Source organism: Poecilia formosa, unplaced genomic scaffold (assembly GCF_000485575.1).
Source record: "Poecilia formosa unplaced genomic scaffold, Poecilia_formosa-5.1.2 Scaffold529, whole genome shotgun sequence".
NCBI classification, from domain to species: Eukaryota; Metazoa; Chordata; class Actinopteri; order Cyprinodontiformes; family Poeciliidae; genus Poecilia; species Poecilia formosa.
This window is the reverse complement of record NW_006800468.1, coordinates 157,573-175,387: the sequence shown is the minus strand read 5'-3', so window position 1 is coordinate 175,387 and position 17,815 is coordinate 157,573. Positions and strand designations below refer to the sequence as shown.

The 17,815-nt window shown below is 37.9% G+C and overlaps 1 protein-coding gene and 1 long non-coding RNA gene across 2 annotated transcripts in view; both read left to right on the top strand.

Annotated features, from left to right (window-relative positions):
- Positions 1–17,815, top strand: part of LOC103129237 (attractin-like protein 1) — a 211,949-nt gene that overhangs the window by 75,445 nt on the left and 118,689 nt on the right. The window lies entirely within an intron of this gene.
- On the top strand, positions 3,370–4,407 carry LOC107834131 (uncharacterized). Its single transcript, XR_001659915.1, has 2 exons — positions 3,370–3,455; positions 4,196–4,407. It is a non-coding gene; the product is annotated as an uncharacterized LOC107834131 (long non-coding RNA).

The following is a 17,815-nucleotide window of genomic DNA, read 5'->3' as shown; positions in this document are numbered from 1 at the left end:
ATCAAAAACACAGCTGGAGTGTTGCTTTGATTCTTTCATGCATGTTTGAGAAATCCCTNCTTTCCCTTGGTCCCAGGGTGTGGTCCTCTGCTGATCTTCCGTCTGCGTCCTCTCGTTGTCTCTCCTTCAGCGCCGCGGACTAAGAACAGTTTCCTCTCTCGTCTGCTGGTTTTTAAACCCTCTCAGCCCATAGTTGTGTATGGGAGAGGTCTATGACTCATCCTCCTTGAGTGTGTCTGTGGAAAGTCCCAATCTTTCCCAACCCCTCTCTTCCCCGACTCACTGCAGCAACTCTCCGGTACTTCCCTTTTTCTGCTGGCCATCTGGCAGTTGAGACCATTTCTCGTAACTTATTGCCTTTTTTGGAGTTGTTCTAGCGCCTCCGCCCAGCCCAGTGTGCTGATTGTGACACAGTTTGTTCCCCTTCTCATGATCTCAAATCTACAGTCTTCTATGATGCATCAGAAAACATAATCAACTCAAAACATGATTAATTACATAATCAACTCAAAACATGATCAATTTGTTTTATGAACTTATAACCCTCAGTATGCCTCTCCATTATTTATCTATTCTGTGACTCAAGCGTTACCATTGCTAATCATCAATAATCAACATACAACAATCAAGTTGTTACCATTACCACCAGTCATGAGTACAGAACATATATTTCAATCATACATTACAGACATTACAAATACAGGAAATATCAATCATTCCAACTGTTATATATATATATATGTATTTGTATTTCTTTTTTTTAATCATCATTAATCAACATGCAAGATTGCTGTTACTTCCCAGGCCTTTATTCCATTTTCTGCGTGTACCTGGAAAGATCTCACACCCTTATGCCAGTTTTCTCGACACTGTTATTAATTATTTATTTTTGGTGACGGAGGTTATATGTGTGAGAGGGGTTTTATTGATACTAATATTTTAAAAACAAACATGTGATCATGAAGGAGTTGATGTTTTAAAAGTTCTGCTAACACATTAATATCAGAGCTAAGATTTAGTTTTTGCTGACTTTGAAAATGTTTAGTGCACATAACTTTCTCTAAACCTGCCCTCTAAACTCCCTCTTTCCCTAAGAGACAGCAACTGAAACTTAAATGGGCAGTCTTTATTTTAAATGGGCAAAATAAAGCTTAGAAAGCAACTTTCTTAGCTTTATTTTGTGTTGTAATGTCATTCCCTCATCAAAAACACAGCTGGAGTGTTGCTTTGATTCTTTCATGCATGTTTGAGAAATCCCTTAATCTCCATGGCAACCATTCAACTGTGAAAAATGCTTCAGGGAGACGACACTCCTCCTCTGAGCTGCAGCTTACAAGCTCTTCCTCATGCCTCCGCCTCTCAGACTAGTCAGCGGCCATTAGCAAACACCTGTTGGAATTGCAGAGCTACTTCTCAGTGCAAAGCTGGCAAAAACGTTTTAAAGGGTTAGTAGAGGAGCAATGTTGGTGCTTTGGTAAATCTACTATCACATTTAATGATCTGTTGAGTTTTCTAGTGTTTCCTTCAATTACTCTGCCCTGGATTAAATCCCATTATTCACTCTTCAGCCTTTTGATCCATTAAATGAAAGCAGACTTAAAGCAGTGATATTTTAGGATGATGTGGCACTGTCTGGACTTAGCGCTGATGGATGGAGTCAAGAAATGACAGAATGGAGGAAATGAGGGTGGAGTGGGGGAAGTGAAGTCAGGCTGACTCTTCACGTGAAGACGGCATTAAAATCAAAAATATCCAGTGTTGGGAATATGGAGATGAACAAATTGACAGGAAGATGGATGGTTAGAAGAATTAACACCCTCTTGAACTTGTCATGATGTGGTGAATGAGAGGTGGTGAGGATGAACACTGAGACCAAGGTTGTGAAGAAAATGAATTTAATGACAAAGCTCAAACACAGTCTAGTACAGGCAGCACAGCAGAGAGAATAGCACACAGCTAAATGCCAGTACCAACTGACGAAAGACTGAACATGGAGCAAGCTAATCAGGACTTAAACAGTTCTACTGGAGAGCCAACACACACAACAACTGACAAGGACCCGACAAGAGACAAAGGACACAGGTGGACTTAAATACACAGAGAGGGTAATTAGGGAATAAGACACACCTGGGAAGCAATCAAGGGGGAAGAGACAGGACACCACAGAGACTCAGGGAAACAAAACCTAGAAAACAACACACAAAAAACTCAAATCCTCACACTTGTTCACTTTAAAACCACAAACTTCAATGTTTTTTGTTGAGATTTTACATGATTGGGAAATAGAAAGTAGCGCATATTTGTGAGGTGAAAAAAACTGAAAAAAGTCAGATGTGATATATTCAGCCCCCTTTTATTTTAATACCTCTAAATAAAATCAGGCACAAACAATAGCCTTCAAAAACCAATGAATGAATTAGTTAAATAAGAAAAAAGAGTCTGCCTGTGAAGGTTTATCTCAGTTGTGGAAAGCAGATGTTGGTCAGTGAGAAATCATATACTCAGAGGAAAAGCAGACTGTGCACCGCAGCCTGGCTTCCTCCCAAAAAACCCCCACTATTTTCCACAAAATCCAGTCTGATTGAGGTGTGACACAGGTTCATATTTTTTTAACTCAAGGTCTACATGACAAAAATAGAGTTAACTTCAACTAGTATCTGTTTCATAGAAACATGAGAAAATGATTCACAGTAGCTTAGAGGCTTCTTTTACTCTATCACAGAGACATATTGACAAAAGAAAGTTTAGACAGAAGTCTGTTATGCAGAATAAAAAGAACAAAGTTCATGATCCTGGACTTCTTTGGCAGCAGTATATGTGAACTAAAACTTGCACAAAGTTGAGTCTGACATTTTTCCTGAACACCACTGATTATCAGGTATTATCTCATCTGGACAGCTGCATGTACAGGAAGCACTTTGTTACATTGACCACAGTTGTGCATGCTGGAAAATCCGTGTATGGTTCGTTCTTTGGTTTTTTTTGTTTCAAAATAAAATTGCAAAAACAAAACAAACGTGTTTTTTTTTTTCGTTATTAAAACGAAATTAGAAAAATGGCAATTGGAAAAATAAAAAAAATAAAACGAGCCGTCAATTTTGATTTTCATTATTTCATTGTTGACAATCGGTCTGACGCGGAAATTCTCTCTGTCCGGCTTACACAGGGCCGTATCACACATACATATTATGCAGGCTGCAGGGAGACAAGCTTGTTCGTTTCAGGCTATATACTGTAGTCTTTACTGCCAGTCGCAAGTCAGTTTAAGTAATGCTCCTGTGAGAAACAAATAATACCGGATATCTGGTCACCGAGAAAAATGGTTAATCTAAGTTTTTAGTTTAGTTTTTTTATTTTGAAAGGCCAGAGCACGGGGGAGTGGCTTTCCCCCGTCTCATCTCTGGACCAGCAAGATGGCTTCCATTACACTGCGCATTCTGCAGCGATAAACAGAGGTAAGTACACTATTCATTTGTCACAAAAAATTGTTTTAAAATGTTTTTAGGCCAGAAAGTAGCCCTCATAGCTTAATGTATGGACTTAGTTATGTGGTTTCTTTGAAATATACTCTGGAGTTTTCGGAGCAGCGTAGCTACGCTAACGGGGCCCGGCGGCTCCAGGCTCAGCGGCCAGGTGGAGTGTGTTGGAGTCTGATCTCGGCAAGTCACCTTCTCGTATTCTGCTGCTTGATATCTGACCGTAGCGTCTCAAAGTGTGACATGAAGAGTTTAATGTTATACTGTTTGATACGTGTATCAAAATATAATATTCCTCTCTGGAGATTTCGATACTTCTGAAGATGTTAGTATCTTCTAAACCTTGAGACATTTTTCGTTATTAAAACGAAATTAGAAAAACGGCAATTGGAAAAATAAAAAATAAAACTATTTTCATTATTTCATTATTGAGAATCGGTCTGACCCGGAAGTCAGACCGATTTAGAAGAGATACCAGAATACCAGAACTGGTATTCTGGTATCTCTTCAGAATACCAGTTATTCTGAAGAGATACCAGAATAACTGGTATCTCTTCCAATACCAGTTATTCCCTTCCTCTGATTTTTTTTGTGGTTTGTAAATTCATATTATTTATGTGTGTGTGTGTGTGTGTGTGTGTGAAATATATTCTTCCCTCTTGTTGGCTTCTTATGTGCAGTGTGAACTTTTTTTTAATATTTATTTTTTATTGTTTCAGGCAGGCGGTTCTTCAGGAGGAGAGGCCTCAGCTCCAGGTTTGGATGCAGCTTCCCAGAATCTCCCAGTGATCCTCTTCCTCCTCCTGACATCATCTTCCTAACTGTCTCCTCATCTTTTATATACATAAATTGTAGGAATATTTTGTCATGATTCCCCAAAGACTGGCTGAATATCTGCTTGTATGTTATTGTAACAAATACATTTTTATGAAAACATTTTTTCCGTGTTTATTTTGTAAGATTTGAGTTTAAAGCTCTGACTACATACAGGTTGATACAAAATAAATAATTATTTTTATATTTTTTGCTTATAAATCCAGTGCTAAGAAATAATGGAAAGTATCAACTCAAAAGTTGTTGATTATGTTTAGTCAGTTGAGTCTAATAAGTTATAATAAATAGGACATGCTGGAGGGACTATATCTCTCAGCTGGCCTGGGAACGCCTTTGGATTCTCCCGGAAGAGCTGGAAGAAGTGGCTGGGCAGAGGGAAGTCTGGGCCTCCCTTCTGACGCTGCTGCCCACACGACCCGACCCTGATAAGAGGAAGAAAATGGACTGTCATTTCTAATTGGACAGTCATATGTCACTTATAAAAATGTGAAAAGATATTGTGAGGTGTTAAACCGGAGAAGAGGATAAGGGGCCTGTAACATTTTTCTAACACCAACTGATGTACAAGATTGTCTTTTTTTTTTAGATTAAAGTCTGAATTCTGAGATTAAAGTCAGAATGATGACCTTTTTTTCTTTACCAAATTCTCTTCTGTAGACAAACATTTATTTAGTTAAGCTTTTAATAATCTGGCATATTATTTCAAACATTTCCTACCTGGTAGAAATCTATTTTCACCAGAAATAGATTTCTATTTATTTCCAGGTATCTACCTGAAATAGATACCAGGTTGGTACCTGGTATTTACCTATTTCTGGTAGATACCAGGTGAAATAGATACTACTATCTATCTATTAGTATATTGTATATATTGCATATACAATTTTTTGTATATACAATATATGCAGTATATTGTATATTTATTTTGGATAAATATACAATATTTATCCGGGGTGTTGTATATTTTGGATAACCTTTTCTGCATTCTTGTTCATGACATACTGGATTATAATTGGTATGCTAATGCTATTCAGAAAGGAAAAACTTAAACTAAAGGGTTTGAATCACTGGCAGAATGTTCTAGTTGCGGTTTGAGCGTCTTTTTAAACTAGAGCAGATTAAAGGTTGGTAAAAAAAAATAAAAATTGGGCGAACTGGCCCTTTAGAAATGTACTGAATGTGAAGCTGCATTTAACAGCCATTAGCTCCATATACAAAACAAAGTCGGAGTTAAAGGCCATCTGTGTGACGGTATCATGATTAAATTAATTACATGCCGCTTTGGACAAGTGTAGAAAAACAAAGTGTGCGGGGCAGAGCATAATGTGTGATACGGTCCCTGTGTAAGCCGGACAGAGAGAACTTCCGGGTCAGACCGATTGTCAACAATGAAATAATGAAAATCGAAATTGACAGCTCGTTTTATTTTTTATTTTTGCAATTGCCGTTTTTCTAATTTCGTTTTTAAAACAAAAACAAACAAAAAAAACCACGTTTGTTTTGTTTTTGCAATTTTATTTTGAAACAAAAAAACCAAAGAACGAACCATACACGGATTCTGGAACATCATAAACTAAACTTATTCTGAACCGATCCCGTTTAATTCCAGTTAAATTGAGTTCACCCACCTGCAGCTCCTCTTCCTCGATGTACATCAGGCTGCTCCAGTGACTCCCAGCCGCTGATCTCTGACTTTTACTGGATGAAGCGACAGGCAGACAACCACAGGGTCAGATTCTGTCACATCCTCACAATGCAGTTTGAAATTAAAGATGTTGTCAGATAATGTTTCTGCAAGAGAGTAAAGCTGCCAGGTTAGAAGCTGCAAGGCACAGGCTGATGATGATCCGTTTGATGATGATCTGTTTGATGAAAAGGAACCAAAATGTGTGAACATTCATACATTATTATGGCAGCTTTTGACTGAGTTTGCAGGACCTCTGAAATTACTTACACATTGTTTATACAATTGAAACTATCTGACATTCCCCACCCACTTCTTCAGATCCATAAAATCCCATTAAAATACACATTGCAAAATAGGGAATAGTTCAAGTAGTGCAAATAAATTGTCAAGACACTGTATGGATAGAGACGTGAATAATGAGTAGGAAAGAACTCCATGATACTTTTTCTTCAAGAGGACAAAGATAAATACTGTAAATATCACACCATATATTTTTTAACTTTTATTGTAACAATATAATTTAGATGATCAATGTCTAATAAACATTTCCAAAGAAACGCGGTTAGGAAACTAGATCCCAACCATCTTGTCTTAGCCCAGCTGCTGCAGAGTGTCCTGCTCATTGCAGGTCAATTGTCCATCGATCGCTCCGTTCATATGAATTTCACATTAATGCTGCATTATCAGAAGCCCATGTATCAGCTGGTGGAAAGGTGATATGATAATTACCACACTGAAGCTAATCTCGCCTCCATGTCCAACTGGATGCTTGTAACCGGAGAAGCACTCACTGCCTGGTCTCGTGACCTTGGTGACTTCCAGTGCCAGAACATAGCAATGGTGAAATATGTTCCTGAGAGTTGACACTGACCTAGCCTATGGGATCTAACAGAACCAACAAATCAAAGTTATACATCTTGCCATCTTCTGGTTACATGGTGAGGAAGTGAGGAATTCATTACTCTGGAATTTCTATTTTTATTATTGCCATGTTCTTCTCACCAGATTTATTTACTAAAAGATAGAGAAGCAGTTTTTAAATGAAGTTTTTCATATAGCATTAATTCTGATGGAATCCACTATATTCTGGGAAACTGAGCAGAAAAATGTGTTAAACTACATACAGTACATGACTAACTGCTAGATCTCGCAACATAATGAGGCCAAGATATCTCTTACCAAAGTGAGGTCTGAATTGCAACACGCCATAGTTGTAGTACAGGCTGCTATTAAGGACATTACATAAAAAGTTGAGTTCCTTGAGGAATGCCATATCAGTCTTTTGTTATCAAATTTTGAAGCTGGGCAAAGGGTAGTTTTTGAGATTTTGTTCAGTTGTTGATAGAATTAGCCAACAAATACTTCTTGTTGTACCAGTTGACAACATTTTGCAAGTAGCATTGTGAAACAGCTGGATAACTGTTAGCAGCTAACGATGTTAAAGTTGGCATCTTGTTTAAAGGGTTTTCATTTTAAGGAATATGGGCTGCAGCCACAAGCTTCTAGTTTTCCATTTGAAATATTCAAAGTGTTTGAACATGGAATGGATAATTCTGTAATGAACAAAGATAATTAAACAGTTTGATATTTATAAATCCTTTATTCTCTTTGTAAAAACACAAAAAGAGAGCATTAGCAATGCTTCCTCAGCATTAGAACCACCTTAGAAATAAAATTGCGATACACCTGGACTGGATAATTCTACCGTGATCCCAGGTGGGGTTTTTTTGTGCTTTATTTTTATTAGTTGCAGCTGCAGGGTCGAGTATCTTACTCTTGGCCTTTTATTGCTCCATATAAACCTTGAAAAATGCTTATCCCACTCCCTAAATTGTTTTGCTGGAACCTCTACTGGAAGTGCTGTAAATATGTACAATAGTCTTGGAAGAACATTTATCTTTATTGTTTGGATTCTTCTGCCAAGGTCAAGGGGAAGCAGGCTCCACCTGTCCAGGTCCTCATATATTTTTTTATTTATTTGTTTGTAATTAACCTCATATAATTGAGCCAATTTTTTTGTTAGTATAACACCCAAATATTCTATTTGTAATCCATGCCAATTAAATTGATAACTATTTATTAACTGTTTTGACAGAACAAAATGAAGGGTCAGAATTTGGGTTTTTTGTATGTTGAGTTTATAACCTGAGAGTCTGCCATATGTTTCCAGGATGTTCATAAGCAATGGAATACCGGATTGAGGGTTTTTAATTACTACTAAAACATCATCCGCATACAAGCATATTTTGTTTTCCACATTCCCTATTGTCACTTCCTCCAACCCAGACTCCTCTCTAATAACCTGAGCTAGTGGTTCGATAAAAAGATTAAAGTGTAGTGGGCTTAATGGGCAGCCCTTCCACATCCTCGTTGTAGTGTTATTTGATTCAAGAGGCTTCCATTGATTTTAATTCTTGCTTTTGGTGAGGAATACACATTTTTTTATACATTGAATACATCTATCACAGTACCTAAATCTCTTCATTACTTGAAACAAAATCTCCCACCCTACAGTATGGCTTCTCGGCATCTAAGCTGAGAAGGTCTGCACTTGATTTTTCTTTAGTTATACGATCAATAACATGAACGGTCCTTCTTATACTATCATGCGTTTTTCTATTACCAATGAAACCTGTCTGATCCTCATCTATCAGGAAAGGCATCAGGGTACTTAATCTCTTAGCTAATATTGCAGCATATAGTTTGTAGTCTATATTTAATACACTAATTGGTCTATACCCTTTAGGATCCATTTTGTCCTTCCCCACCTTTGGTATGACCGATATAAACGCCTCTTGCCATGATGGCAGAAGAGCGCCCCCTCCCAGGGTGTAGTTGAAGGAGGCCTTCAATAGTGGGAGAACAGATTCCCTCATGGCCTCATACCACTCAGGAGGGAACTCATCACAGCCCAATGATTTGCTGGTCTTAAGATTGGCTATCCCTCGGTCAACTTCCTCAGCTGATATTTCTGCCATTAACTTGTCATTTTGGTTTTTAGATGGAAGATCCAAGGAGTTAAGAAATTTTTGAATTGTTTGATTATCCATTTTGTCCGGCTTTGTGTACAGAGCTGCATAATACCCTTCAAATGATCTCTGAATTTCTTCAAGTTTATTAGTTATCTTGTTAGTTTTTGGATTCCGAACTTTATAGATTGTGTTTTCCACCTGTTATTTCCTGAGCCTCCATGAAAGCACCTTAGAAGCTTTAGGCCCTGCCTCATAATACCTTTGTCTCATATATTTAAGTTTTTTTTCAATTTCCTCATTTAAAATTTTGTGAATCTCCTGCTTAACCGGCCTCATTTGTTCCAGTAAGGAAGGGCTTTTGTTAATCGAATGCAGTTGCTCCGATCTTTTTAAATTTTCCTGCAAGTTTGTTAGTTTTTTCGCTCTGATCTTCTTTAAATTAGCACATTTTGCAATTATTTTACCCCTAATATATGCTTTAGCCACATCCCACAGAATTGTAGGGCTAACTGTTCCATTATCATTAAATTCTAAGTAAGTTTTAAGCTCTTCTGCCATTTCCGTTTTGAATTCCGTACTTTTTAATTAACTTGTGTTAAGCCTCCATAAGGTGTTTTTAGGGCTTCTAACTAAATTAATTTTCATAGTTAAACCAGAGTGATCGGAGATGTCTCTTTGTCCTATTATACAATCTTTCACTCTGTGAAGATCCTTATTGAACATAAAAAAATAATCTATTCTGGTATGTATGTTATGTCTAGTTGAGTAAAAAGTAAATTCACTGTCATATTTATGGAAAGATCTCCATATATCTGCGAGTCCCAATTCTTGCAGGATTTTTTTGAATTGCTTTTCTAAGCAAGTCCTTCCTCGTTCCCTGCTAGTCGTATCCATTTTTGGGTTTAGGAGTAAATTAAAATCACCTGCACATATACATGTGCCACTTGCTTCTGCGGCCACAAGACTAAATACCTCCTTAAAGAAGTCTATGCTACTACCAAGGGGGGGCATAGATATTACATAGGGTGACCTCTTCCTGTTCCAGCTTCCCCTTTAACAACACACCTTCTTTATCTTTTTGCTCTGCAATAAAATCAAACCTGATACTGTTTGGCATAAGAATGGCTACCCCTCTTTTTTTCCTAGATCTGTGAGAAGCATAATAGGTTTTTCTATAACCCATTTTTTTATTTTCTCATGTTCTTCATTCGACAAATGTTTCCTGCAAGAAACCAATGCCAACCTGCTCTCGTTTAAACTTTGAAATGATCTTGCTTCTTTTAATTGGATTTTTTATACCATTCACATTCAAAGACTGTATATTATAATACTGCATATCCTCTAAACACAAACATGTTTTTTCTACCTGCATGACAACACTCCTAGCCCTCAGAACACACAAAGAACAGAAATACATAACAGAACTTGACATAGCAATGAACAGGTCTTCCAAATAAGAGGATCCTTTATTCCTCTTAATGTAGGGGTAACTGCCACTAGTGGGGTCCCTGCTTAGTTGCCTACTCGAAGAAAGGAAACTGAAAAGGTTAATTTAAGAGTCACCTGCATCGGTTCTTCATCACTCCCGTTAGCAAGGGGAGTCACAGTCCTCACCATACTCCTGTGCAGAGACGGCCACCCCTTGACGCTCTGAATGGTACCAGTCAGCTGACCTGAAGCTCTCGTTGTGAGGTTCTCAAATGTGTCTTCGGTGGAGTTGAGGAAGATTATTCATCCATAACGACGTCCTCTCTGCCTGGCCGCTGAAACACCTTTAGCTTTTCCCGTATGCTCTCTCGCAGGCCAGGTACGCTCCCAGCACGTCGCGATCCCACTATATCCGTTGGCAGAAGATTGTTGATTGTCTCCGCTGTGATGACTTTGGGTCTGTTTGCAGTCACCGATCCCACCGTGAATCCGCGTCCTCTCAGGTCCAGCGCAGCCTCATCCGCACTGTTGTAGATGATCACGCCGGAGTCAAAGTGCACACGCATTTTGGCCAGCAGGGTTTGGAACCGGATAGCGTTCTCTTTGAGCACTTTCTTAACCGGAACATACTCTCTCCTCTTCAGTTGTATGATTTCAGCATAGTCGCGGTCGAAGAATATGCGTTTTTCTTGTATTTGCTCTTTAACGTTATATTTCAAGAAGTGTACCACCGTGGACCGAGTTGGAGCACCCGCTGGAGGCTGCGCACCCAGCGCTCTGTGGGCTCTCTCTATCCCCAGATTCTTCTCACTGCCTAAGTCGAAACTGTCACCGAGTTCAGTTTTAAGCATGTTTTCCACGTGCCTCTGCATTGAGGTACCTTCTGCATTTTCAGGGATGCCATATACCCGCAAATTATTCCGGCGTGAGCGTCCTTCCAAATCCGTGATCTTTTCCCGAAGTAGTTTCTGGTCATTTAGCAGCTGGACGATAGTATCTCTCACTCCAATGTCCCATCTCTCTTTCTCTGCCATGCTCTTTTCCATTTCTCCAAGGCGCTTACATAGACATAATATAAGAATAGACGCCTCATGCACCGCTCTCATCTATTGTCGCTGACGAGATTTAAGGCGGCCATCTTGGAGCGGTCCACCACTCCACTCAGCGTTATGTGTTTAGCAGGCATAATGACGTATCAGCGCATTTAATCGATCATAACATGCTTTTTTGCTACTGGAAACCTTATTCAAACATCTATCAAAGCTACATTTATAAACAATTGTATTTTTAAAGTATTTTTTAATTACATAGTTCAGCATATTTAAATATGCTTAGTGGCTATAACAATAGAATAGGAATAGAATATTCTGATATTGATGTATGATGGGCATTTTACAAAGCACACAGCCGTTCATAATTTATTTAATAAATTATTTAGTAATATCAATACATATTTATATAAATATACAAACACAAATAAATGATTAATAATGACACAGATTAAAAATTATTAATACTGAATAATATATATTAGATACATGTTTATATGTATGTATACATACATATAAACATGTATGTACGTATACATATAAACATGTATAGCCTAATATAAATTATCTGTCGGCTGTTTTCCAGCCGAGGATTTCCAGCTTCAGAGTGATTCAGCAGCTGAGATTGAGTCCAAAATCCGACGCGAGATTCATCTGTGCTGCAGTGCAGTCTCTCTTTAAAGATATGTCCCACTTCTTCCTCACATCGTGTCTTTATGAAACCTTCAAAACAAAAATGGAAGATTTGGGAGCTATCTTACTTTTGACAGAGTGAAAGAATTACACATAAATAATAGTCTTTATCACCTGTGTAAACTTTGTTGATGAATGTTATAACAATGTTATAACAAGTAATATAAGTTTTAAGTTAATATAAGTTTTATAATATACGTTACACTGTCACATTTCTAATGAATTTAAAGTTCTAAATAAAGGTCAAGCATGTAAACACCAGCTTAGCGCTCTAAACCAAGTGAAAACATGAAATAAAGCTGGATTTTATGCAGCTTTGTTATGAGCCAGCCATTCACGTGAAGTCCAACAGTTTCCCTCTTGGCACCCAGCTGTCAGCTGAGGTCGGGAATGTTGAAAAGCAGAACGAGGCGTTGATGTCAGTCATTCTGCTGGAACAGGATTTTATCGGCTCTGTCACGCTGAGCTTGTACCTCAGCTCTCATTATCACTCTCACAGTCATCACACACACTGTTTTTGGAATGTTTTGCTCAAAATTTCAAACATCTCATGTTTGAAGCTGTCTTTTTACTCAAATACTGGATGGTAATGGGTTTCTCGCAACCCATTACCATCCACCATTCTTTCCAATGCGCAATCTCTCTGCAACAAACTGGATGAGCTCCAAGCGCAAGTACAAATTCAACATGAATTCAGAGACGCATGTTTACCGGCGTTTACAGAAACCTGACTTTCAGATAGAGACTCAAATATGGAAATGACTATTGATGGATTTGGCATGCCAGTACGCCTGGACCAGTATGCTGGCATTACTGGCAAATCACAAGGAGGGGGTGTAAAACTGGTGTAAAACTTTACACCAGTTTTACGCTGGTGTAAAACTGTTATGATCAGAGAGACGTTATGGACTAAACACATTGAACTGTTGTCCATGTTTCTGCGGCCTCGCTATCTCCCCCGAGAATTTTCCCAGATATTTATCGTCGCTGTGTACATTCATCCAAGAGCCAATGAGGAGCAAGTGTCAGAGTCCATATTAAAAGTGACCCAGAAGCTGCAGTCCAAGTGTCCTGATGCCCCTGTATTTATCCTCGGTGATGTTAACCATTGTTCATTAGTAAGAACTCATAAGGACTTTTATCAATATGTCACCTGTCCCACCAGGCACAACAATTGTGTGCAACTTATACCAGCTTATCGTTCTGCCCTCAGGAGAGGTAAAATCATCACTAGACAGATCAATAACTGGACTGATGATTCCAAACTGTACCTGCAGGATTGCTTTGACATAACACACTGTGACATGTTTAAGGACTCTTGTAGTGACATTGATGATTTAACAGATGTTATTAGTAGCTATGTGACTCTGTGAAAACAGTGTGATTCCTGGAAAAAACATTGGAAATATTTCCTAATAGTAAACCTTGGGTGTCAAAATCGTTGAAAATCTGTTGAACAAAAAGAAGAAAGCATTCCGTGAAGGAAACCTCAATGAGGTGAATTTGCTTAGGAGGGAAATTAAGAATGACATAAAAAAGGCAAAATTGAATTACAAGGAAAAGCTCGAAAAAAACCTTGCCTATAATAGATTGGGCCCATTTTGGAATGTTTTAAAAACAATTGTTGGTTCAGAGATTAAGTGCAACAGAAGGGTGGTTCTTCCTGATTTTAATTTTCATAACCAATTAGCAAGTGAGTTAAACATGTTTTACCTTAGGTTTGATCCTTCTGATTTTAGTAATGAGATTTTAAATCTGAAAAACAAACTTCTTTGGTGTGGTCATATCCCCTTTGATGTTACTTCTGTGGATGAATCTTTTAAACGCTGTAAGGTTAGAAAAAGCCCAGGGCCAGATAATATAAGTGGTCGACTGCTCTCCTCTTGTGCGGAACAGTTGGCTCCTATTTTTTATTACATCTTCTAGATGTCACTTAACCAACAGAGGGTGCCAAGGTTCTGGAAGCAGTCCATTGTGATTCCTTTGGCTAAGACTAGTCACCCAAAAGTTCTTAATGATTTTAGACCTGTTGCACTGACTTCCCTTGTCATAAAATCTTTTGAAAAATTGATAAAGAAAGATCTTCTTACCAAGACTGAACATTTACTGGATCCGTTACAGTTTGCCTGCAGGGGAGTAGAGGATGCCACTACCACTTTACTAAACTGTGTTTTTAAATATCTTGGAGATAAAAACCTTGCTAAGTTACTTGTAGACTTCTCAACGACTTTTAATACGATTCAGCCCTATATTTTGATAAACTTCGTAACAACTTTCATTTAGATTTCAATGTGGTGGGCTGGATCCTTGAATTTTTTAACATCCAGAATGCAGAAAGTGAGAGTGAATGGATGCATGTCTAGAGAGATATCATTGCCTACCGGGTCGTTCCAAGGTTGCGTCCTTTCCCCTCTTCTTTATATTTTGTATACAGACAATTGTTGCAGCCAGCATGATAATAGGTTAATATTAAAATTTGCAAATGATTTGGAGATAGCTTCCCTTCTACATGATGATGAGCATGCCCATGGCCTTGTGGCCGATGAATTAGTTGACTGATGTGATAAAACTTGTCTTTTATTAAATGAACAGAAATCAAAGGACATGTGTATTGATTTTAGACAGAAGCTCCACAACGCAAATCAAACAGTAATTCAAAGTCAGATAGTGGAGACAGTAGAAAACTACAAATATCTTGGGACTATTTTGGATAATAAGTTAAGATTTACCTGCTATTCAGAGTACCTGCAAAAAAAGGCCCAGCAAAGTTTGTTTTGTCTAAGAAAGCTTGCAAAGTTTCAGGTTTCCGGCTCAGACTTCTTAGTATAAAAAGTAACAGGTACAAGCACTCTTTTGTTCCTACAGGAATTTCTCTTTTTAATGCAGGACAAGGTAGATGTTGTATTTGATGTCTTTTTGGTATGTTTTATTGTTTTTATTTTTTGATACTTTGCCTTAGTTTGTATATTTGCTGTAACATCAGTCGCCAATTTGAGACACGAATAAATCAGAATCTGAATCAGTCAGCTATTTAAAAACTTGAGATAAAAACCCAATACGTGGTTGAACCACAATTTTTATGCATTTGTATAGAGGAGCCATGTTGTGATGACTTCCTGAAGGTGGAGTTTCAGGAAAAGGAAGAGTTTTTAAAGAGATAGAGGCCTAATTTCAAGGCATTAAATTCATCCATTTTCTGTACACCCTTATCCCTAGTGGGGTTGGGAGGGTTGATGGTGCCAATCTCCAGCTAACGTTCTGGGCAGGAGGTGGGGTTCATCCTGGACAGGTCACCAGTCTGTTGTAGGGCAACACAGAGACAGATAGGACACACAACCATGCACACACACACACACACTCACACCTAGGGACAATTTTGGAGAAACCAATTGACCTGACAGTTATGTTTTTGAACTGTAGCCAGAGTACCCCGAGAGAACCCATGCATGCACAGGGAGAACATGCAAACTCCATGCAGAAAGGGCCCAGGCCAGGAATTGAACCCAGGACCTTCTTGCTGCAAGGCAACAGCTCTACCAACTGCACCACTGTGCATCCCAGACATTAAATTAAATTATTACATCAGATTTCTCTTAAGTGATACGTGACATATATTTTTAACAACTGAAGTTAACATAGTGATTTGATTGTACTGTTAAATGACACTATGTGGTAAACAGGATACTGCCCCTTTAAATGACTACCTGAAGCTTTAACAATCATTCGTTGTGTGAATAGGACGTTTTCCTGAGATGTTTCCTTCATCACAAATTACCATAATTGCTTAAGTAATAATTGCATAAGTAATTTGTGATGTATTATATTGTGATATAAACTTTCAGAATGTAAAGTTTTTATTTTTCCAGAACAATGAAACTTCTCTCGTTTCCTTTTGTTTCTGTTTAAGTATTGTGACACTTGCCAGATGCTGTTGAGATCACATTTATAAAAGAAATTAACCTTTTGATTAAATGTACAATTACCAAATACTAGAAATGCCAAATGTGCTACAGAAGACACTATTTCACTGTTGTAATTTGTCCCATTTGACACATTTAGGTTTTTCTTTTCAGAAATTGGGAACGTCCTAGATTTTATTTCTAATCATAAAAATCATGTTTTATTGATTGAGTCTGCAAACAACAGGAATATAACCCAGTTTTTCTCAGCATTTTTGTCTTGATTAACACACAGCCAGACGTTGTGGAACTGAGGTTTCTACTTTGAGCATCTCTTCTTATAAATGACTGGTAAAATATTTCCGCAATAGCCAAAAACTTTTCTTACTGCTACAATTTTACTTTTTTTTTTTTTTGTAATTTCTTACCACCACTTTATGTCCCTCCATACATTAAAACTTTCAGAGCAGCAGATTAAAAGCGTCTGTCAGCGGTGAGCAGCTACTTTGTTCCTGACAGTAGTAATTTGATTTGCCTTTCGGTGCTCACTCACTTATTTACCCACTGTGCTTGCCATCATTGAGTAATGTGCCGCTTCTAATCAGATATCTGACAAAAACACCCTCTATGATCAGGTCAGCGGCAAAGTGTGTCCTTTATTGGATTAAAACAGTAGTTAACTGTCTGACCAGAGTACACACATACACACACAAACAAACAAACAAACAAACACAAGAGGGAAGTATTGGGTTTATCTGAATGAGCCGGTATTATGTGTCATAGGGCGTAAGAGGAGGATAAAGGCTGAGTGCTGCTCATTTAACGAGGCAGGAAGCCATCAGCAACATGGACAAATTTCCTGGAGATATGGGAATAGATAAAATGTGCTTTTATGTGTTGAGACGGGTTGTACTAAATCTGCTACAGCTACTTTTTAGTCCTTGTGGGTAAAATAGGTTGAAGGTTTAGGGAAGTTTCGATAGTTCTGACCTTTCTCATGTTTCTAAAGGGTCAAATTTAACCTTCTGTATCAAAGTAAAACAGCTTAAACCAGATTTTTACTAACATTTTACCCCCTTTCTGACACCTAATTTTTTCTGTTTTAGGTAAGTGGGGATAACCAAAATTATTTTAACATGTTAAAAACGTCTTTCAGTCTTGTATAATCTACAGTAGTGTTGTCATTGTGTCCCAGTTAACCCACTCACCGGTGCCATTTAGGATGCTGGAGTTCAGCAGTCGGACATAGTCATTGTTTTGCAAGTGCTGAGTCAAGTTCCATGAAAATCTTCAAAGTTCCAAGCTTCTAATTTCCAGTAAAAAGTGTAAGTGAACTTTTAGAAAGTCTGAAAACAAGTGCACTTAAAAAAAAACTGATCTAAAATGAAAACCAAATTTCTATGCAATATTAAAATGGTTTATTAAAATATTAAAATGTTTTTTGCTTGATACATTTTTTAAATGATTTATGGTTGTATTGTTTAATGATGTTGACCCACAAAGGCAGCTATTTTGATCTAGGATTTTAGATTGAATCGGCTTAACTTGAGCTTATGGAAACATCTGGAATAATCCCACTTTGAATAGCAGAACATGGTGTGAATGTGGCACATCTAATTTCTCAGCTGACTCGTATTTAGTTATTTTTTTAATCCTCAGTTCTTCTTGCATTTATGTGAATCCCACAGTTATCTGGGTGGATGGATTCCCATCTCTGTGAAAAACATCATATTTATTTTCCATCTTCTATTGGCAAAATACAATTAGTGTTATCTTA